Source organism: Eriocheir sinensis, chromosome 26 (assembly GCF_024679095.1).
Source record: "Eriocheir sinensis breed Jianghai 21 chromosome 26, ASM2467909v1, whole genome shotgun sequence".
Classification (NCBI taxonomy): domain Eukaryota; kingdom Metazoa; phylum Arthropoda; class Malacostraca; order Decapoda; family Varunidae; genus Eriocheir; species Eriocheir sinensis.
In genome coordinates, this window is record NC_066534.1 from 10213434 (window position 1) to 10230933 (window position 17500).

General features: G+C 43.4%; 2 protein-coding genes across 4 annotated transcripts in view; both read right to left on the reverse strand.

The window, feature by feature from the left end:
* LOC127003747 (cryptochrome DASH-like) overlaps positions 1 to 15356 on the reverse strand; it is a 52686-nt gene extending 37330 nt beyond the window's left edge. The window contains exon 1 of the mRNA XM_050870738.1: positions 15334 to 15356. The gene's annotated coding sequence lies outside the window, so the exon portion shown is untranslated. The remainder of the gene's footprint in view (positions 1 to 15333) is intronic.
* LOC127003748 (uncharacterized) overlaps positions 1177 to 17500 on the reverse strand; it is a 107828-nt gene continuing 91504 nt past the window's right edge. Inside the window, exon 5 of one of the 3 annotated variants that reach the window (XM_050870745.1) lies at positions 1177 to 1261. The gene's annotated coding sequence lies outside the window, so the exon portion shown is untranslated. The other 2 variants (XM_050870747.1, XR_007757378.1) reach the window with 2 other exon arrangements.

A 17500-nucleotide genomic window follows, 5' to 3' on the forward strand; every position in this document is an offset into this window, starting at 1 on the left:
TAGAAATAGTAGTTAGTAGTAGTAGTAGTAGTAGTAGTAGTAGTAGTAATAGTTTGAGGCACGTGTGGGCTTAGTTTTAAGCTTCCTTTAATAAAGAAAAATGCTACTACTACTGTTGCTACTTCTGCTACTACAACTATTATTAACCTTCTGCTACTATTGTATCTACTACTGCTGCCGCTACTAATGTAATAATGGTAATAAAATAATAATGATATTAATAACAAAAATAATGATACTACTACTACTACTACTACTACTACTACTACTACTACTACTACTACTACTACTAATAATAATAATAATAATAATAATAAAAATAAAGTGCCTCCGTGGTGTAGTGCTTAGCCTGGCTAGCTACGAACTCGAGGGTCCGGCCTCGATCTCGGCTTGGGCAGTCAACATGCAGTCCACCCAGCTGTTCATACTTCCATTTGGGCCGGTCAATAAATGTGTAGCTAAGGAAACCTAGGAGAGGTAAACTTTGGCAATCCAGATGTCACACTTGCCCTATGTCCCATCACAGGCTGACGTGACGGAGACAACCACCGAGGTCACGCGCATCTTGGCATACGCCCCCAACTTTACCTAGTCATCATCTAGGCTCCTTCCTTCCCGTTTCATGCCAGCGACGGCCAGTGCCTAAGCTAGGGGGCTGCACAATAAGGGGAGGCTGAACTTTTATGATATGACGCAATGGGGATACATCATTTTCATTCACATTTCCTCAACTTTTTGCTCGTGATTCCTGTGTTATATGGGTATCCTTTTCCCTAACTCACGGAGCAAGTAAATACTCTGTCATTTTAATGTAGTGACCATTTCAGTTTTTAAATAGTTTGGTTTCAGTCTTAAGGTCAGTAATATTTTTTGCATCATTATATAAATGTTATTAATTTATTTGACATAAAAATAGGTGCATTCATAACTTTAAACCCTTAAATATAAGAGTATACTTTAGTCTTCCAAATATGTCGAGGCCGGTCTGGCGTAGGCTCCCGCGGGTCCTTTCCTCTCCTCTGCTCTGCCACACAGTCCCAACACCTATCCCTTCCTCTCATATGTAGGCTATAGGTAACATATGAGAGGAAAAAATAGGTGTTGGGACTGTGGCAGAGCAGAGGAGAAATGGACCTGGGAGCCAACGCCAAAACGGGCTCGACAATTTGGTTTCACTATAAAATAAACCAGCCTCGTCTTGACCACAGACGGAAGGGTCCTCCCTGTGGTGCTGGCGTTCTCATGAGGGACGAGGCCGAGTCTGAAAAAAGAAGGAAGCAGGTAAATATGAGTTACTGAATTTCTATAAAGGCTGAATATGAAAAGAAGGAACTACTAAAAAACTGTTCCTATGAATTAGCATTGTATAATTATATATGAATCTGAATAGGTGCTTTTATAGTTTTCGTTAGTTTCTGCATGCATTTTTTTTTTTTACGTCTACGCCTATAGCGCCGGTAGGCTTGCTTGAGGGGTCTGGATGGTAGTCGGCCCCAGCTCGTATTGGCGCAGGCAGGTGTTTATAGTGGCGCCATCTTCTCTTGTGTTAATGTAAAGGAAAGTATACCTGTAGTAAAATCTTGCATTTAACGAGTTCACATCTAACTGATTCTCATCTAACGCGTGTTTTTGGTGCCTGTTGCTCGTTAGATGTGAGACCTTACTGCATCATTCTTTGGTATTGACATGGTCGAGTTAGAGAGTCGAGTACTGCGTCATATTACAGGGATGGCGTCTGGAGAGGAGAGACTCACCAAGTATTACATTGTTGGAATCTCCTCTATTTTGGGGATGAGCTTCGACACGTCCCGCCCGTTCCTGGAAATGAAACACCGTCATTACTCGAAGCAGATGTGCCCTCTGTAGGAATGTTTTGGTGTATGTTTCGAAATAAGGAAGAACACGCAAGAACATGATTATTTTGGAGAAATGCTCATTCAGGAAAAAAAGTATATTGACAGCAATGAGTCTCTCTCTCTCTCTCTCTCTCTCTCTCTCTCTCTCTCTCTCTCTCTCTCTCTCTCTCTCTCTCTCTCTCTCTCTCTCTCTCAGTTAGCTCAAAAGACTCACCTGGAGTAGCCTTCAGCGTCGTAGCCATACCAACAGCAAGGGACACGGTGGGGGAGGAAGCCCTTCAAGGCGAACTGTAAAAGAGGCACCTTGCTTAATTCTGATCAGCAATAGCAGCAGCAGCGGTTATAGTAGTAGTAGTAGTAGTAGTACCTAGTAGTAGTTCTTTGATCCCATGGCCTGTTGCCACAGAGACCTGATCCTCGATGCATCCCACAGAAGAAATGAACAAGAGAAAACAGAACGTATGAAGAAGGAAGTATAGTTAGTATTCACGACGTCGGGAGGGATGGGACCAAGGTCGCAGAGCTTCCGCAAGACTCGCCGAAACAGTGGCGGATAAGAAACAGCAGCCGAGAAGCTATGTGGTCGCCTGGATGAGATGTAGGCTGTCCTCCCTCCTGAGATCAGCCAGGTCACCTGCACCCAAAACCACCCACATTGCTGACCTGGACTTTGAGGCGACGGGGGTTGATAGTCGTATTAACCACAAGCTTTGTTAGCTTAAGAACAATTTGTTTAATAATGTTTGAAATACTAAATAAAGATGGTTGTCGGCCATAGTCAATGGCGGGCTGGGGCCAATGAATTGCTTTGTGAAAGACTATAAGAAAAGATACCTCTCACAACGCAACTCTAATGGATGGAGGCAGTAGTAAAATTTTGAAAAATAGTAGTAGTAGTAGTAGTAGTAGTAGTAGTAGTAGTATGGGTGTTGAGGCCCTAATTCTCAAATATATCGGGGCTTACACACTCACGGACATTTGGAAGGCTTTCATAAAGGTTGTGCGTATTTCCATGGCTAGTCTTATGAGCCTAGTGACAGATTAACAAGACCAGGCTTCCGCACCATGAAAGCGGAAAAAACAACAACTCCTGAGAAACAGACTAATCTTCTCTCCGGCCTTGGGAGATATCTGTTATAAGAGTCGGAAGCGTCTGAGAATAACGAAACCAACTGTATTGTTCCGGAAGGTGACTCACATTATCATACGTCTTCCTGAGGGGGTAGGGGCTGAGTTTACGCCTCTTACTCTTCAGCTGGGGCATACCGGTGGCGGTCTCCGGTAGTAGAGCCACCACCACCACTGCTATCGCTACCACCACCACCACGGCCTGTGGAAAATAATAGTAAAATAATTAGTATTAGTTGTTGTTGTTTTTGTTGTTGCTATTGTTATTCTTTTTGTTGTTTTGTTTTGTTGTTGCTATTATTAATCTTTTTGTTGTTGTTGTTGTTGTTATTTTCTATCGTTTTGTTGTTGCGTTTTTTGTGACCCAGTGGTGTAACGCATGATGATATTGAGAAGAGGCGAAACACTGGCCATACAGCTTTTGTTTTGGTTAGGAGCAGTAAATTGTATTATCTACAGTCCAGGGGTTCCCAACCTGGGGTACATGTACCCCCAGTGTTTTTTTTTTCAATTTCCTCATTCTAGTAAGCAAAACTGTTATTTAAATTATATCATAAGTCTACACATACAGATTTCATTATAAACTAATATCAAAATATTACAGTTTCAATTTTTTTTTATCCTAATTTTTTAGTGGTACACGGGAACCTATAAAAATGCCCAAGGGGTACAGAGGAACAAAAAGGTTGGGGACCCCTGATCTACAGCAAAGTCATCATCAGTAATAGTTTACTTTATACCGTGTGTGTGTGTGTGTGTGTGTGTGTGTGTGTGTGTAAAATTCATCACGGCCTGATCGCGAGTTGGACTCGTAATCGCCAGCAGGTACCCTCCCGACAGAGCAAGTGTTCATTTAGTCGATCTCTGGGTACTGCCAGGACCTCACACACCCCACACCCCATCCAGCAACCACTCCTGGTCAGCTGAATACCACCTGAGCTGGCTCGAACCGCTACCCTGGCAGACCGTGAAGCCTGGCAGCGCGCAGCGCTCTACCTGTTGCGTCACGAAGAGGTGTGTGTGTGTGTGTGTGTGTGTGTGTGTGTGTGCGCTCTGATTTCCACCCCCCTCAGTAGCACTATCACAGTCTTGCCAAGTAACACAGACAGACACCCCCGCCACTTCATCTTCTCATCACAGATGCTGAAACGGTATTACTACTCTACCTCATTTCACAACGGATTTGGGTGTTTGAAAACCCTTTAAAAATATCCCTTGGAAGCACTGATCTTCGTAAAAAAAATTGAGTTTCGCAGAAAATAAAGAAAAGTTATATGATAAAATTATATATATATATATATATATATATATATATATATATATATATATATATATATATATATATATATATATATATATATATATATATATATATATATATATATATATATATATATATATATATATATATATATATATATATATATATATATATATATATATATATATATATATATATATATATATATATATATATATATATATATATATATATATATATATATATATATATATATATATATATATATATATATATATATATATATATATATATATATATATATATATACACACACACACACACACACTCAAGGTATTTAACTCGAGCTTTTGAACCACAATTATATTCGTGTATTGAATCGATCTTTGGACTCATAGTTAATAAAAAGCCTTCCTTTATAACTACCTGTCTCGTGTATTAATTCTCCCATTAGTAAAGGCTTGCAATTCATCTTCGCTCACCGTCACGCTCCTATCATAGCTTCAACACATCTATAGTGACGATTTTGAAACTACACTGGTACTTTCAACTGAGCTTACTGCTAAAACTTAGAACTCCATCACCAACAATGATGATAATGATGATGATAATGGTAATAATAATAATAATAATAATGATAATAATGATAATAATGATAATAATAATAATAATAATAATAATAATAATAATAATAATAATAATAATATCACACATCGATGAGGGAGGGGGGGGGGGATAAACTGTCGACAATCCGTAATATAAGAAGCTCAAGGAACGACTTTTGATAAGAGCTGAAGCTAAGCATCCCCCGCCCACACCTACACACACACACACACACACACAGATGGGGAGCTCCGTAGAGGTTAGCGCGCTCGACTCGCAACCAAGAGGTCCCGGGCTCGATTCCCGGGCGGAGTGGAGACGAATGGGCAATATCCTTTAATCCGTGCCCCTGTCCACTTAGCAGTGACTGGGTGTCGGGTGTCAGCCGGGGGTTGTGTCCCGCCTCCCGTGTGTGGGTGGGCTGGAGGTTTGAGTCAAAGATCCGTCACTTGTGAGCTCCAAGCTCACTCAGAGAAGGTTGGCGATCAAGAGTATATCGCGTCGTAAGGATAAACGCGTCTCGAAAGCAACAGCACAATAAGCTGTTGAATATTAGCAACACACACATTCGATGAATGGTCACTCATAAGTAATTCAGAATGGTTGCTAATAAAAAACGAAACACACACTCAATAAACCCGCTCATTCAGATGGATGCAACAGGCGTGAAGCCGTGGAGATCGCGAACCAATCACTTACTTGTGTGGAGCTGACCATCACGACCACCGCGGAGACTGACGGAGAGAGAAATGTGCCTGCCCCGCCGCTGCCCCGCCACATATACCCTCCTGCCACCGCCGCATTGGCATGTAAAGTGTAGCCTCGCGATAAAACCAGTGTCTCCATTGATTGTCACTGCACGCGGTTGTCATGGCGTGTGGCATGAGAATGTGTTTCGTTCCCTACACCCTTGTTGCAGAGGGAGACATCGACAGACAGATTATAGGAAGACTTTGATATGTATATATATATATATATATATATATATATATATATATATATATATATATATATATATATATATATATATATATATATATATATATATATATATATATATATATATATATATATATATATATATATATATATATATATATATATATATATATATATATATATATATATATATATATATATATATATATATATATATATATATATATATATATATATATATATATAGTATATATATATGTATGTATGTTTATATGTATGTATGTATGTTTATATGTATTTTTTTTTTTTACAACAAAGGAGGCAGCTCAAGGGCACACAAAAAAAGAAAACAATAATAAAAAAAAGCCCGCTACTCGCTGCTCCTAAAGTAAAACAATAGAGGTGGCCGAAAGGAAGATCAAATACAGGAGGAGAGGTGTCCTGATACCCTCCTCTTGAAAGAGTTCAAGTCGTAGGCAGGAGGAAATACAGATGAAGGAAGATTGTTCCAGAGTTTACCAGCGTGAGGGATGAAAGAGTGAAGATGCTGGTTAACTCTTGCATAAGGGGTTTGGACAGTATAGGGATGAGCATGAGTAGAAAGTCGAGTGCAGCGGGGCCGCGGGAGGGGGGGAAGCATGCAGTTAGCAAGTTCAGAAGAGCAGTCAGCGTGGAAATATCGATAGAAGATAGAAAAAGAGGCAACATTGCGGCGGAATTTAAGAGGTAGAAGACTATCAGTATGAGGAGGAGTGCTGATGAGACGAAGAGCCTTAGCCTCCACTCTGTCCAGAAGAGCTGTGTGAGTGGAGCCCCCCCACACATGAGATGCATACTCCATACGAGGGCGGACAAGGCCCCTGTATATGGACAGCAACTGTGCAGGGGAGGAGAACTGGCGGAGACGGTACAGAACGCCCAGCCTCGAGGAAGCTGATTTAGTAAGAGATGAGATATGAAGTTTCCAGTTGAGATTTTGAGTTAAGGATAGATAGACCGAGGATGTTTAGTGTTGAGGAAGGTGATAGCTGGGTGTTGTCAAAGAATAGGGGATAGTTGTTTGGAAGATTGTGTCGAGTGGATAGGTGGAGAAACTGTGTTTTTGAGGCGTTGAAGGACACCAGGTTCTTCTTGCCCCAATCGGAAATAATAGTAAGGTCTGAGGCTAAGCGTTCTGTAGCCTCCAGCCTTGAGTCGTTAAGTTCCTGAAGGGTGGGTCTTCTATTAAAAGAAGTTGAGTAATGCAGAGTGGAATCATCGGCGTAGGAATGGATAGGACAGTTCGTTTTGGAAAGAAGATCATCAATGAACAACAGAAAAAGAGTGGGAGATAGGACAGAACCCTGTGGGACACCACTGTTAATAGATGTAGGGATAGAACAGTGACCGCCTACCACGGCAGAAATAGAACGGTCAGAAAGGAAACTGGAGATAAAGGTACAGAGAGAAGGATAGAAACCGTAGGAGGGTAGTTTAGAAAGCAAAGATTTGTGCCAGACCCTATCAAAAGCTTTTGATATGTCCAGCGCAATAGCAAAAGTTTCACCGAAACGGCTAAGAGAGGATGACCAAGAGTCAGTTAAGAAGGCTAGGAGATCACCAGTAGAACGCCCCTTGCGGAACCCATACTGGCGATCAGATAGAAGGTCAGAAGTGGAAAGGTGCTTTTGAATCTTCCGGTTAAGGATTGATTCAAAAGCTTTAGATAGACAAGAAAGTAAAGCTATAGGACGGTAGTTTGAGGGATTGGAGCGGTCACCCTTCTTAGGCACAGGCTGTATGAAGGCATACTTCCAGCAAGAAGGAAAGGTAGATGTTGACAGGCAGAGGCGAAAGAGTTTGACCAGGCAGGGTGACAGTACGGAGGCACAGTTTTTAAGGACAATAGGAGGCACTCCATCAGGTCCATAAGCCTTCTGAGGATTGAGGCCAGAGAGGGCATAGAAAACATCATTTTGAAGAATCTTTATAACAGGCATAAAGGAGTCAGAGGGGGGATGAGTAGGAGGAATATGCCCAGAATCGTCCAGAGTGGAGTTTTTAGAAAAAAAAGTTTGAGAGAAGAGTTCAGCCTTAGAGATAGATGAGACGGCAGTGTTGTCAGGACTGAGGAGTGGTGGTAAATATGAAGAAGTGAAGTTGGAGGAGATGTTTTTGGCTAGATGCCAGAAGTCACGGGTAGAGTTAGAGAAAGCAAGGTTTTGACATTTTCTATTAATGAAAGAATTTTTGGTTAGTCGGAGAATAGATTTGGCACGATTTCGGGTAGAAATGTAAAGTTCATAATTAGCATTAGTTTGAAGGCTCTGGTACCTTTTGTGAGCTACCTCTCTATCATTGACAGCACGAGAACAAGCGTGATTAAACCAAGGCTTTTTAGCGTGAGGAGTAGAGAAAGAACGAGGAATGTATGCCTCCATTCCAGAGACAATCACCTCTGTGATGCGCTGAGAACACAGAGGGGTCTCTATCCTGGAAGCAATAATCATTCCACAGGAAATCGGAAAAGTACATCCTCAGGTCGTCCCACCGAGCTGAAGCAAAATGCCAGAAGCATCGCCTCTTCGGTGGGTCCAGAAGGTGTACAGGAGCGATAGGACAGGATGCAGAAATAAGATTGTGATCGGAGGAGCCCAACGGAGAGAACAGTTTGACAGAATAAGCAGAAGGGTTTGAGGTAAGGAAGAAGTCTAGAATGTTGGGCCGATCTCCAAGACGGTCGGGAATACGTGTAGGGTGCTGGACCAACTGCTCTAGGTCGTTGAGGATAGCAAAGTTGTAGGCTTGTTCACCAGGATGGTCAGTGAAAGAGGATGAAAGCCAAAGCTGGTGGTGAACATTGAAATCTCCTAGGATGGAGATTTCAGCGAAGGGAGAGTGGGTCAAGATGTGCTTCACTTTAGAATTCAAATAGTCAAAGAATTTTACATAGTTGGTAGAGTTAGGTGAGAGATAAACAGCACAGATGTATTTAGTAATAGAATGACAATGAAGTCTTAGCCAGATGGTGGAAAATTCAGAAGAGTCAAGGTTGTGGGCACGAGAGCATTGATGTCGTTGCGCACGTAGGCGCAACATCCAGCTTTGGATTGAAATTTAGGATAGAGATAGTAGGAGGGAACAGAGTAGAGATTGCTGTCAGTAGCCTCAGAAACCTGTGTTTCGGTAAGGAAGAGAAGGTGAGGTTTAGAGGAGGAGAGATGATGTTCCACAGAATGAAAATTAGAGCGAAGACCGCGAATGTTGCAGAAATTGAGAAGAAAGAGGTTCGAGGAGTTATCAAGACACCTCTCGGGTCGGCAGCCAGAAGGGGAGTCCTCCTGGGGAATTTGTGGTCCCCCAGTCAGGGACTCCGAGGCTTGGTGTATGTGCGCCATTTTGAAATTTTAATTTTGGGAAAAGGTGTATATGTTGTGAGAATGTAGTGTCGTGTGGGTAAAGAGAGGATCTGTCTTTAGAGAGCATGCTGAACTACTCTCCGGTGTTGGTGAGACAAAAGGGAAACGGTTAGTGAGGACATGGGAAGGGTCTTTGGAGGGCTTCAGCTCCCTTCTCACCTCCCATATATACCTCACCGGGAGTGGCTTGCGCCCGTTCGGTAGGTTTATGTTTATATGTATGTATGTATGTATGTATGTATGTAGGTGGGTGGGTATGTAGGTGGGTGGGTAGGTAGGTAGGTGGGTAGGTCGGTAGGTAAGTGGGAAGGTAGGTGGGTAGGTAGGTTCACGTCGGCCTTCAGTGGCGAGAGGAGGCTCCCTCATCCACCCCGCCCCCCTCAGAACGCATGGGACTGGCTATGGGTGGGTGCGGCGTGGACGATGGGAAGGCATGAGGAAGACAGTCCTTGTTCCTACTCTGGCTGTGGATAATAATCACTATTCTCGCTGGTATTGTGGTTTCCTTGCTCACCCTTGTTACTCTGACCTCTCTCTCTCTCTCTCTCTCTCTCTCTCTCTCTCTGTTACAAGTCTCCGTATAGAGTATTGTAGACAATAAATCCGAGGTACTAACTCTTCCCCACTCGCTAGCTCGAAATTTTGTGGGCCAACGTTTTTAGCCGAATATATGTTCCGAAACGGAATTTAAACGGATTTTTATGGTATCTTCAAAATCCTCATACGTCTTTTAGTTCCCGAGTTACACCGAGAAAACTGTATTTTTTTTTTCTCTCGTCAGAGTAGCCTAGCAAATAAAAATCGCTCATAGCTCCTCATCTACGTTCCTTAGAAAGGTTGCCATATGTTACTATTAAGAAACTTATCCCAACAACTGACGCTCCCAAATTTGACGCAATTTCATCGAAAACTTTACTTTTATTTATTTTATTTTTTTTTACTTTTATGACGCGTTTCGCGTCATCGTCCGCCAGAACCTTTTACCCTTGATGACACGAAATGTGTCATCGTGCGCGAGAGGGTTAGATAAGTCAGATTTATCTCAAATTCACTGTCTGGGCAGACAAATATTCGGAAAAGAGAAGGCAAACCAGTTTGTATATATATATATATATATATATATATCAATATCTATATATATATATATCTATCTATCTCTATATATATATCTATATATATATATATATATATATATATATGTATATTCACGTCCTTATGGATATCTTCTTGTTGATTTGGGTAAATACTCCTGAATCCCTATAGTTTCGCTCAACTCTCCCTTCCATCATACCTTTCTCCCTCCCTCTTCTCTCTCCTCCCCCCTCCCTCCCTCTCCTTCCCTTTCCTTCCCTCGTGTTATTAAATAAGTCAGATTTATCTCAAATTCACACTCTGGGCAGACAAATATTCGGAAAAGAGAAGGCAAACCAGTTTGTAGATATATATAAATATGCTGTATATTGGCGTCCTTATGGATATCTTCTTGTTGATTTGGGTATAAATACTCCTGAATCCCTATAGTTTCGCTCAAACATTGTTGGAGAGCTCCCAGGCGAACGCGTATTCCAATGGTGAACTCCAGGGAAAAGGAACTCCTACACGTTCTATACTCCCAACATAACGAACCCTATGGTTTAAGCTCTCAGCTACTTCTGATCTTACTTTCTTAAACCTTTGCAGCTGCTTTCTTAACCCCTCGAAGTCCGCCTTCCTGAAGTCAGGTATTAAGTGTTGTTTCTGCCGACTCTATCCTCCCATTTAATATTAAATCTAATCTCCTGATGATCACTGTAACCTGATGAATCCCCAACCTCAATGTTGCTTATTATGTCCTCTCTATTAGTTAACAACAAATCAAAAATATTTTCTTCCCTCGTTGGTGTTCTAATTAACTGATTAAGGAAACTATCCTGCGGCAGGAAATGAAAAAGAACCATGCAGCATGGAAAAACTGCATGGAAATTTGTGTGCCTGTGAGAACAAGACAATGCTTGTTGAGCACCCAATGATGATCACAAGACTAAGATTCCCACCCGCGGGATATACTGTGAAATTTATTAACCATGCTAAGGCATAGGAGCCATCTTATTTACCATTCCATGACTTTGAGAGTAGAGCCTTCTTCGAACGAGTGTAAAGAGACATCACTTTGCCATAGCGTATGCTTACATTATAGTGAATAGAAACGGAGAAACAGTAGAAAGCGGATCCTATTGTGGAAGTAATGCTGTAAACCATTTTATTCATACAATGCAGCGTTCATGGAAGAGGTAAAATTTTTCTAAAGGCTACAATAAAATCAATATGACCGATGAAGATACGGCACGTCACAATGAACAAACTCACTGTCTTCTCTGTAAATACGGGTTTTCAAAAGGTAAAGGAGTAAAACATCATGACCATGAAAAATCAGGAAACAATTACATTGGAGCTTATTGTAATAGATGCAACCTTTAAATGAAAAATCACAAATTGCAGCTCACTCTCATTGCACATAATGCGGATTACGACATGTTGTTAATCCTGCGTGAATTAACGCTACCTGACTTGAAAATCAAACTAAGACCAAAACATTCAATTCACAAATACCATGAAGTCATCATAAATGACTTGAGATTTATTGACTCGTATGTCTCTATGTCTGGTTCACTCGCGGCTTTAGCGAACCAGTTCATCAGCAATGGGAACGAACCCATATACACATAACAGATGTTGAAAGATGTGCCAGCACCTGCGTTACCATTATTGATCAAGGGAAAGCAGTTTTTTTGTTATGACTATATGGATTCGATGGAACGACTTTCTGAGACACGTCTTCCATCCCGCGAAAAAAAATTTCAATTCGCTTCAAGAAGAAAGAGAGAAGTTTGAGAGAGAAGGGAGAGAGCGAGAGAGCGAGAGGGAAGAGATGGATGTTGAAACAAAGAGGCCTGTTGTGCTCCCATATCTCCCCTACAATCTGTCGTGTCAACAAAATTCAGAGGTGTCAGGGGTCAAAACAAGGTATCGTTGCCAAAAGTGGTCAATCTGCCTTCTTTTAATTATTGCGGGAGAACGGTAAATATTTATAATGGAAATAAAATACCAGTGACCTTATATTGATATTGGAGGCCTACCAAGGAAATCTCAGGTCTCAAGCAGGCCTAACCTGCGATCAGTTTGTCATTCCGTGACGTCACACCAAGACGTTTTGGGGCCGAGACTAACGCCCCTTCCTCGCCCTAGGTTGTGGGAGCGAGCTCATTCTCATGGTCGACATCGCCCCTTTCAGGTGAGGAAAGAGCCGTTCACGGTGTTCAACTCACTTTGGCTATAATACTATAACTGAGACTGGGATTCTCACGAGCGACATCGCCCCTTTCAGGTGCGCCAAAGGCAAACCTGAGAGATGGGAAGCTGGGCGTCGGCCAGACCAAGGCCAACATGCAGCAGTAAACACTTTTGAAGCTGCGTTGTGGGGGATTGACTGTGGCAGGGTGTATGAAGAGAGGAAGGAAGGAGAAGGCCAAAAGGGTGGTATGTGGGTATTATTCTAGTGTTTGCCCATACTCACCCCTCGCAACCAAAAATGGCTAGGGGCCATTGAGTCTTCGGTGAGTGCGGTGGTAAACATGAAATGCGTCGCAAATGCATAGTTTTTGAGTTATGATTGGTTGAAAAATACCCTAGATGTAGGGAAATTCCTTACAATTACTTAGATGTAGGGAAATTTCATACGTTCCGGGTTTTTTTTTACAACGTACGGAAACCAGGCAAGGTAATTATTGAAAATCACTCCTCACCTCGAAAATACGATATTACGCCTCCATATTGTACTTAAGGGCATATTATACATACGGACGATGTGTTTACATGGCGACGCCATTGCAATATGAGCAGCGTTGCCAACGATCCGGTTAGCAATGAAACGCTAGGTGAGACCAGGTCCACCACGCGTGGTTATTTATTTATTTATTTATTTTTTTGGAACACGCACCTTTACCTAATACTATTTCAGATGGTACGTTAGGTTAGCGATGGTACACTTAGTTAGCCATTAGCCCACGCATGTGAGACCAGGTCCACCACGCGTGGTTATTTTTTTTTAGAACACGCACCTTTACCTAATACTATTACCGATGGTACGTTTGGTTAGCGATGGTACGCTTAGTTAGCCGTTAGCCCACGCATGTGAGACCAGGTCCACCACGCGTGGTTATTTATTATTATTTTTTTTTGGAACACGCACCTTTACCTAATACCGTTTCCGATGGTACGCTAGGTTAGCGATGGTACGCTTAGTTAGCCATTAGCCCACGCATCAGGTCCACCACGCGTGGTTATTTTTTTATTTTATTAGAACACGCACCTTTAAGAGGGGGGGGGGTTCAGGGGGGGCGCAGCCCCCCCTTGGTTAGCAAGTAAAGAAGCCGAATTAATCCCCTTCCCCCAACGATCTTGGGGGACCTGCGTGAACTCGGTGTATTTGGGTGGGGGAGCATATTTAAACTACTCCAACCAAACTTTACGGCCTGACGGTCCGCCCAAGGCTTCTTCCCGGTGGGGCCTGATGGTCCACCCAAGGCTTCTTCCCGGTGGATCCTGATGGTTGGCCCAAGGCTTCTTCCCGGTGGGGCCTGATGGTCCGCCCAAGGCTTCTTCCCGGTGGGGCCTGATGGTCGGCCCAAGTCTTCTTCCCGGTGGGGCCGGTCGGCCCAAGGCTTCTTCCCGGTGGGCCCTGATGGTCGGCCCAGCCCGTTCTGGCGCAGGCGAGTGTTTATAGTGGCGCCATCTTGCATTGGCTCATGCTGCCCTCCCGGAGCTCATCTTTAATCCTAGAATCTAGAGTCTGGGTTGATAGGTGGTCTTCTGGACAGCATGTGGATAGTTTTAAGCCACTCGGCGGCGGCTGAAAAATCCCAGCTTGGTGGCGGGGATTGAACTCGCGTCCTCCTGAACGCGGCGCCGTCACTCTAACGACTCAGCCACCGCCTCCCCAAATTACTACTACTACTACGACGACGACGACAAAATACCATGCACCACCACCAACATCAAGGACAGCAAACAGAAAAAAACAATTGCACGTTAAAAGGTAAGAAAGGGCCAAGGTATGGAAGGGAAGGGACGAGGAGAGAAAGGGAAAGGAATAGAAGGGAAGGAAAAGTAATGGATCGGTAGGCCTAAAGATTGGAAGGTATAGGAAAGGAAGAGGAGAGAGAAAGAGGAACGGATGGAAGGGAAGAAATGAGAAGGTATGGGAAAAGAAGAGGGGAGAGAAAGAGGAACGGATGGAAGGGAAGAAATGAAAAGGTATGGGAAAAGAAGAGGGGAGAGAAAGAGGAACGGATGGAAGGGAAGAAATTAAAAGGTATGGGAAAAGAAGAGGGGAGAGAAAGAGGAACGGATGGAAGGGAAGAAATGAGAAGGTATGGGAAAAGAAGAGGGGAGAGAAAGAGGAACGGATGGAAGGGAAGAAATGAGAAGGTATGGGAAAAGAAGAGGGGAGAGAAAGAGGAACGGATGGAAGGGAAGAAATGATAATGTACGGAATAGGAAGAGGGGAGAAAGAGGAACGGATGTAAGGAAGAAATGAGAAGCGATTAGTCGTTGGAGAATGAATCGCCAGAAGCAGACTGAAGTGATGATGCCCTTCCCTAACTTTGCTAATCAGCTTCGCCCCGTTCCGATAAAATCCAGTTTTTATATTCTAGATTAACTTACATGTCGTAGGTAGAGGGTACTTAGAGTGTCAGTATACATAATTATGCCTTTGGTAATAAATGCCTATGCATAATCATAGTACTACTGTAATCAATTTTGTGTCAAGACAATGATCACTCCGTGAGACTGAATCGAGGCCTATTACCTGCATAATCCGTGAAAACCAACTCCGGCTATGCGGGCATGTGGCACGCTACCCATAACTCGGACCTGGGTTGTTTCTGTAAGATACAGTATATCGAGTGGAGGAGGCCAAGGGGATGCCCACAGAGCTCGTGGCTTGAGGAAGTCGATGGATTCTGCCATGTGGTACTGATGATAGGAAATTGGTATGCAAGGAGATTTGTCAAGAGGACCCCCAACACAACGCGGAAATGGCGTCATAAGGTGAGCAAGGCGACGCAACCCCCCGGTTTATACCCCTAGTGATTGATTGATACATTACCATCCCGGGTAAAAGTCCTCTCCAGCGTGTTCACTTTACATATGTTATTCACTTTCTCCGCCCAGCTCGGCCAGCTAGCTCGAAGTGGTTTTACTTGCCTCGCCGTCCCGCATTACAATACGTCCTTGGGGTAAACCATGTCTTCAGAGGGTACTCCCCGCCTCCTTTGTTGTCTGCTGTCATATTAGGTGTGTGTGTGTGTGTGTGTGTGTGTGTGTGTGTGTGTGTGTGTGTGTGCGACATCACCATTGCACAACCTTTCAATTATTTTCTTTTCGTGGTATCCAATAGTTACACAGTTACAGTCTCAACACTCGATGATAAATTATTTGAAAGTATAGTTGGTAGTTTCTTTTACAACACTCCTCTCCTTTCGCGTTTCCAAAATACCTTCTCACATATCCGAATAGTCATCTAGTCTAGCTTTCTATTTGCTTATTAATCGGAATACCTACCCACATCTGGTCTTACATATTCTCCTACTTTACCCTTCCAAATCCTCCGTTAAAGTATTATAAATGTTTTCACCAAGGACATATGGAATCGAGGCAGGGTGGACTGTGTGTGAGAAAGAAAGGCCACAGTCTTACATCATTCTTATCTGGCATTCATCTCGGCCACGCATTTATAAATGAAAGTGCTCTGGGAGAAGGGAGAAAGATTTACGGCAAGGTGAAGGGAAGGTGCTGCAGGGAGATCGCGAGGAAGAGGAGTGAAGGGGCAGCCACCTCGATCAGCGGATCTCGAGACAGTCAGTCCCTCCGAAGAGCAGTCATGGTGTACTGTGCCGTAGAGAAGGGCGCCGGTTCATTGTGGGTGAGGCATACTGTCTTGTGATCCTTTCTCTGCTGCAACCAAAACTCGAACCATACAAGAAGCGTTCGAGGAAAAAGATTCATGCTGTAGGTTTCATCCCAGTGTTTCAGCGTTCTTTTTCGGGATGCCCTCATTTGTTGAGCTGCATTTCTCGCTGAAAGAGAAACGTTCCATAGCTTAACTTGGAGGTGACAGCTTTCAATGGCCTTTCTCTTGCTTTCACCAATAAGTCAGTCCATGCACGGGGCAATGTAGTCGTTGTTTTATTTAACCGTACACATAAAAACCTTGTGACCTGCTCGAATTAAGTTCCCCTGTGACAGTGTGGACGATTCCTTGTCGCCATAGCCTACATGGTGCAATCAGATGACCTTGAGGGTCTTGTCTGTGTGTCAGTTGCACATGTTTATCGGTTGTGGACAAACAACACACGCTCTGACTAACTACGCCGCACATTTCCTCTGGCAGAATGACAAGAGTATGCATGAACAACGCAGGCAACACTACGCCGCACTCCCGGCAGTGATTGTATAATTAGTATGATGTGTGTGTGTGTGTGTGTGTGTCATTCACCGTGGTCTGATCACGCGATGGACTCCTTATTGCTGGCCAGTACCTTTCCAGAATGAACTTGGACCTCAAGTGACATCTTTGGGTACGGCCAATGCTTCACATCCCCACCCACCCTCGGGAGCCGGGATACAACTTTCATTGCTGGGTGGGCAGTGGAGACTCCATCCGTCTCCGGGAGTCATTCCCGGAACCTCTTGGTTATGAGCCGAGCGAACAAATCACTGCACTACGGAGCTCTCTCTCTCTCTCTCTCTCTCTCTCTCTCTCTCTGTGTGTGTGTGTGTGTGTGTGTGTGTGTGTGTGTAATTCACTACGGCCTGATCACGTGTTGGACTCGTACTCGCCAGCAGGTAAGCAAGTGTTCTTTATCATCGATCTATGGGTACTGCCAGGACCTCACACACCACATACCCCATCCCCCTTGCTCAAGTGGGGACAGTAACCACTCCTAGTCAACGGAAAGAATCCGGCCTGAGCGGGCTCGAACCGCCCTGTCAGACCGTGTGTGTGTGTGTGTGTGTGTGTGTGTGTGTGTGTGTGTGTCCTATGAGCTCAAAGGATTTATTGTGAACAGTTATGCTGATGACAGTAAGGGTTACAAGATGGCTTATCAGCTCACTTCAACAACCGGAGATTATGTAATTCTATTTGGATGATTATATCTCTTGGGAAAAGAAAGATACTGTACAAGAAACGTCATTACAGAAGTCATACAACAGCGGGGGGAAATCTCTGAGCAGTCTCAAACATACCCAAAATAAGGCTACACATTATGGGT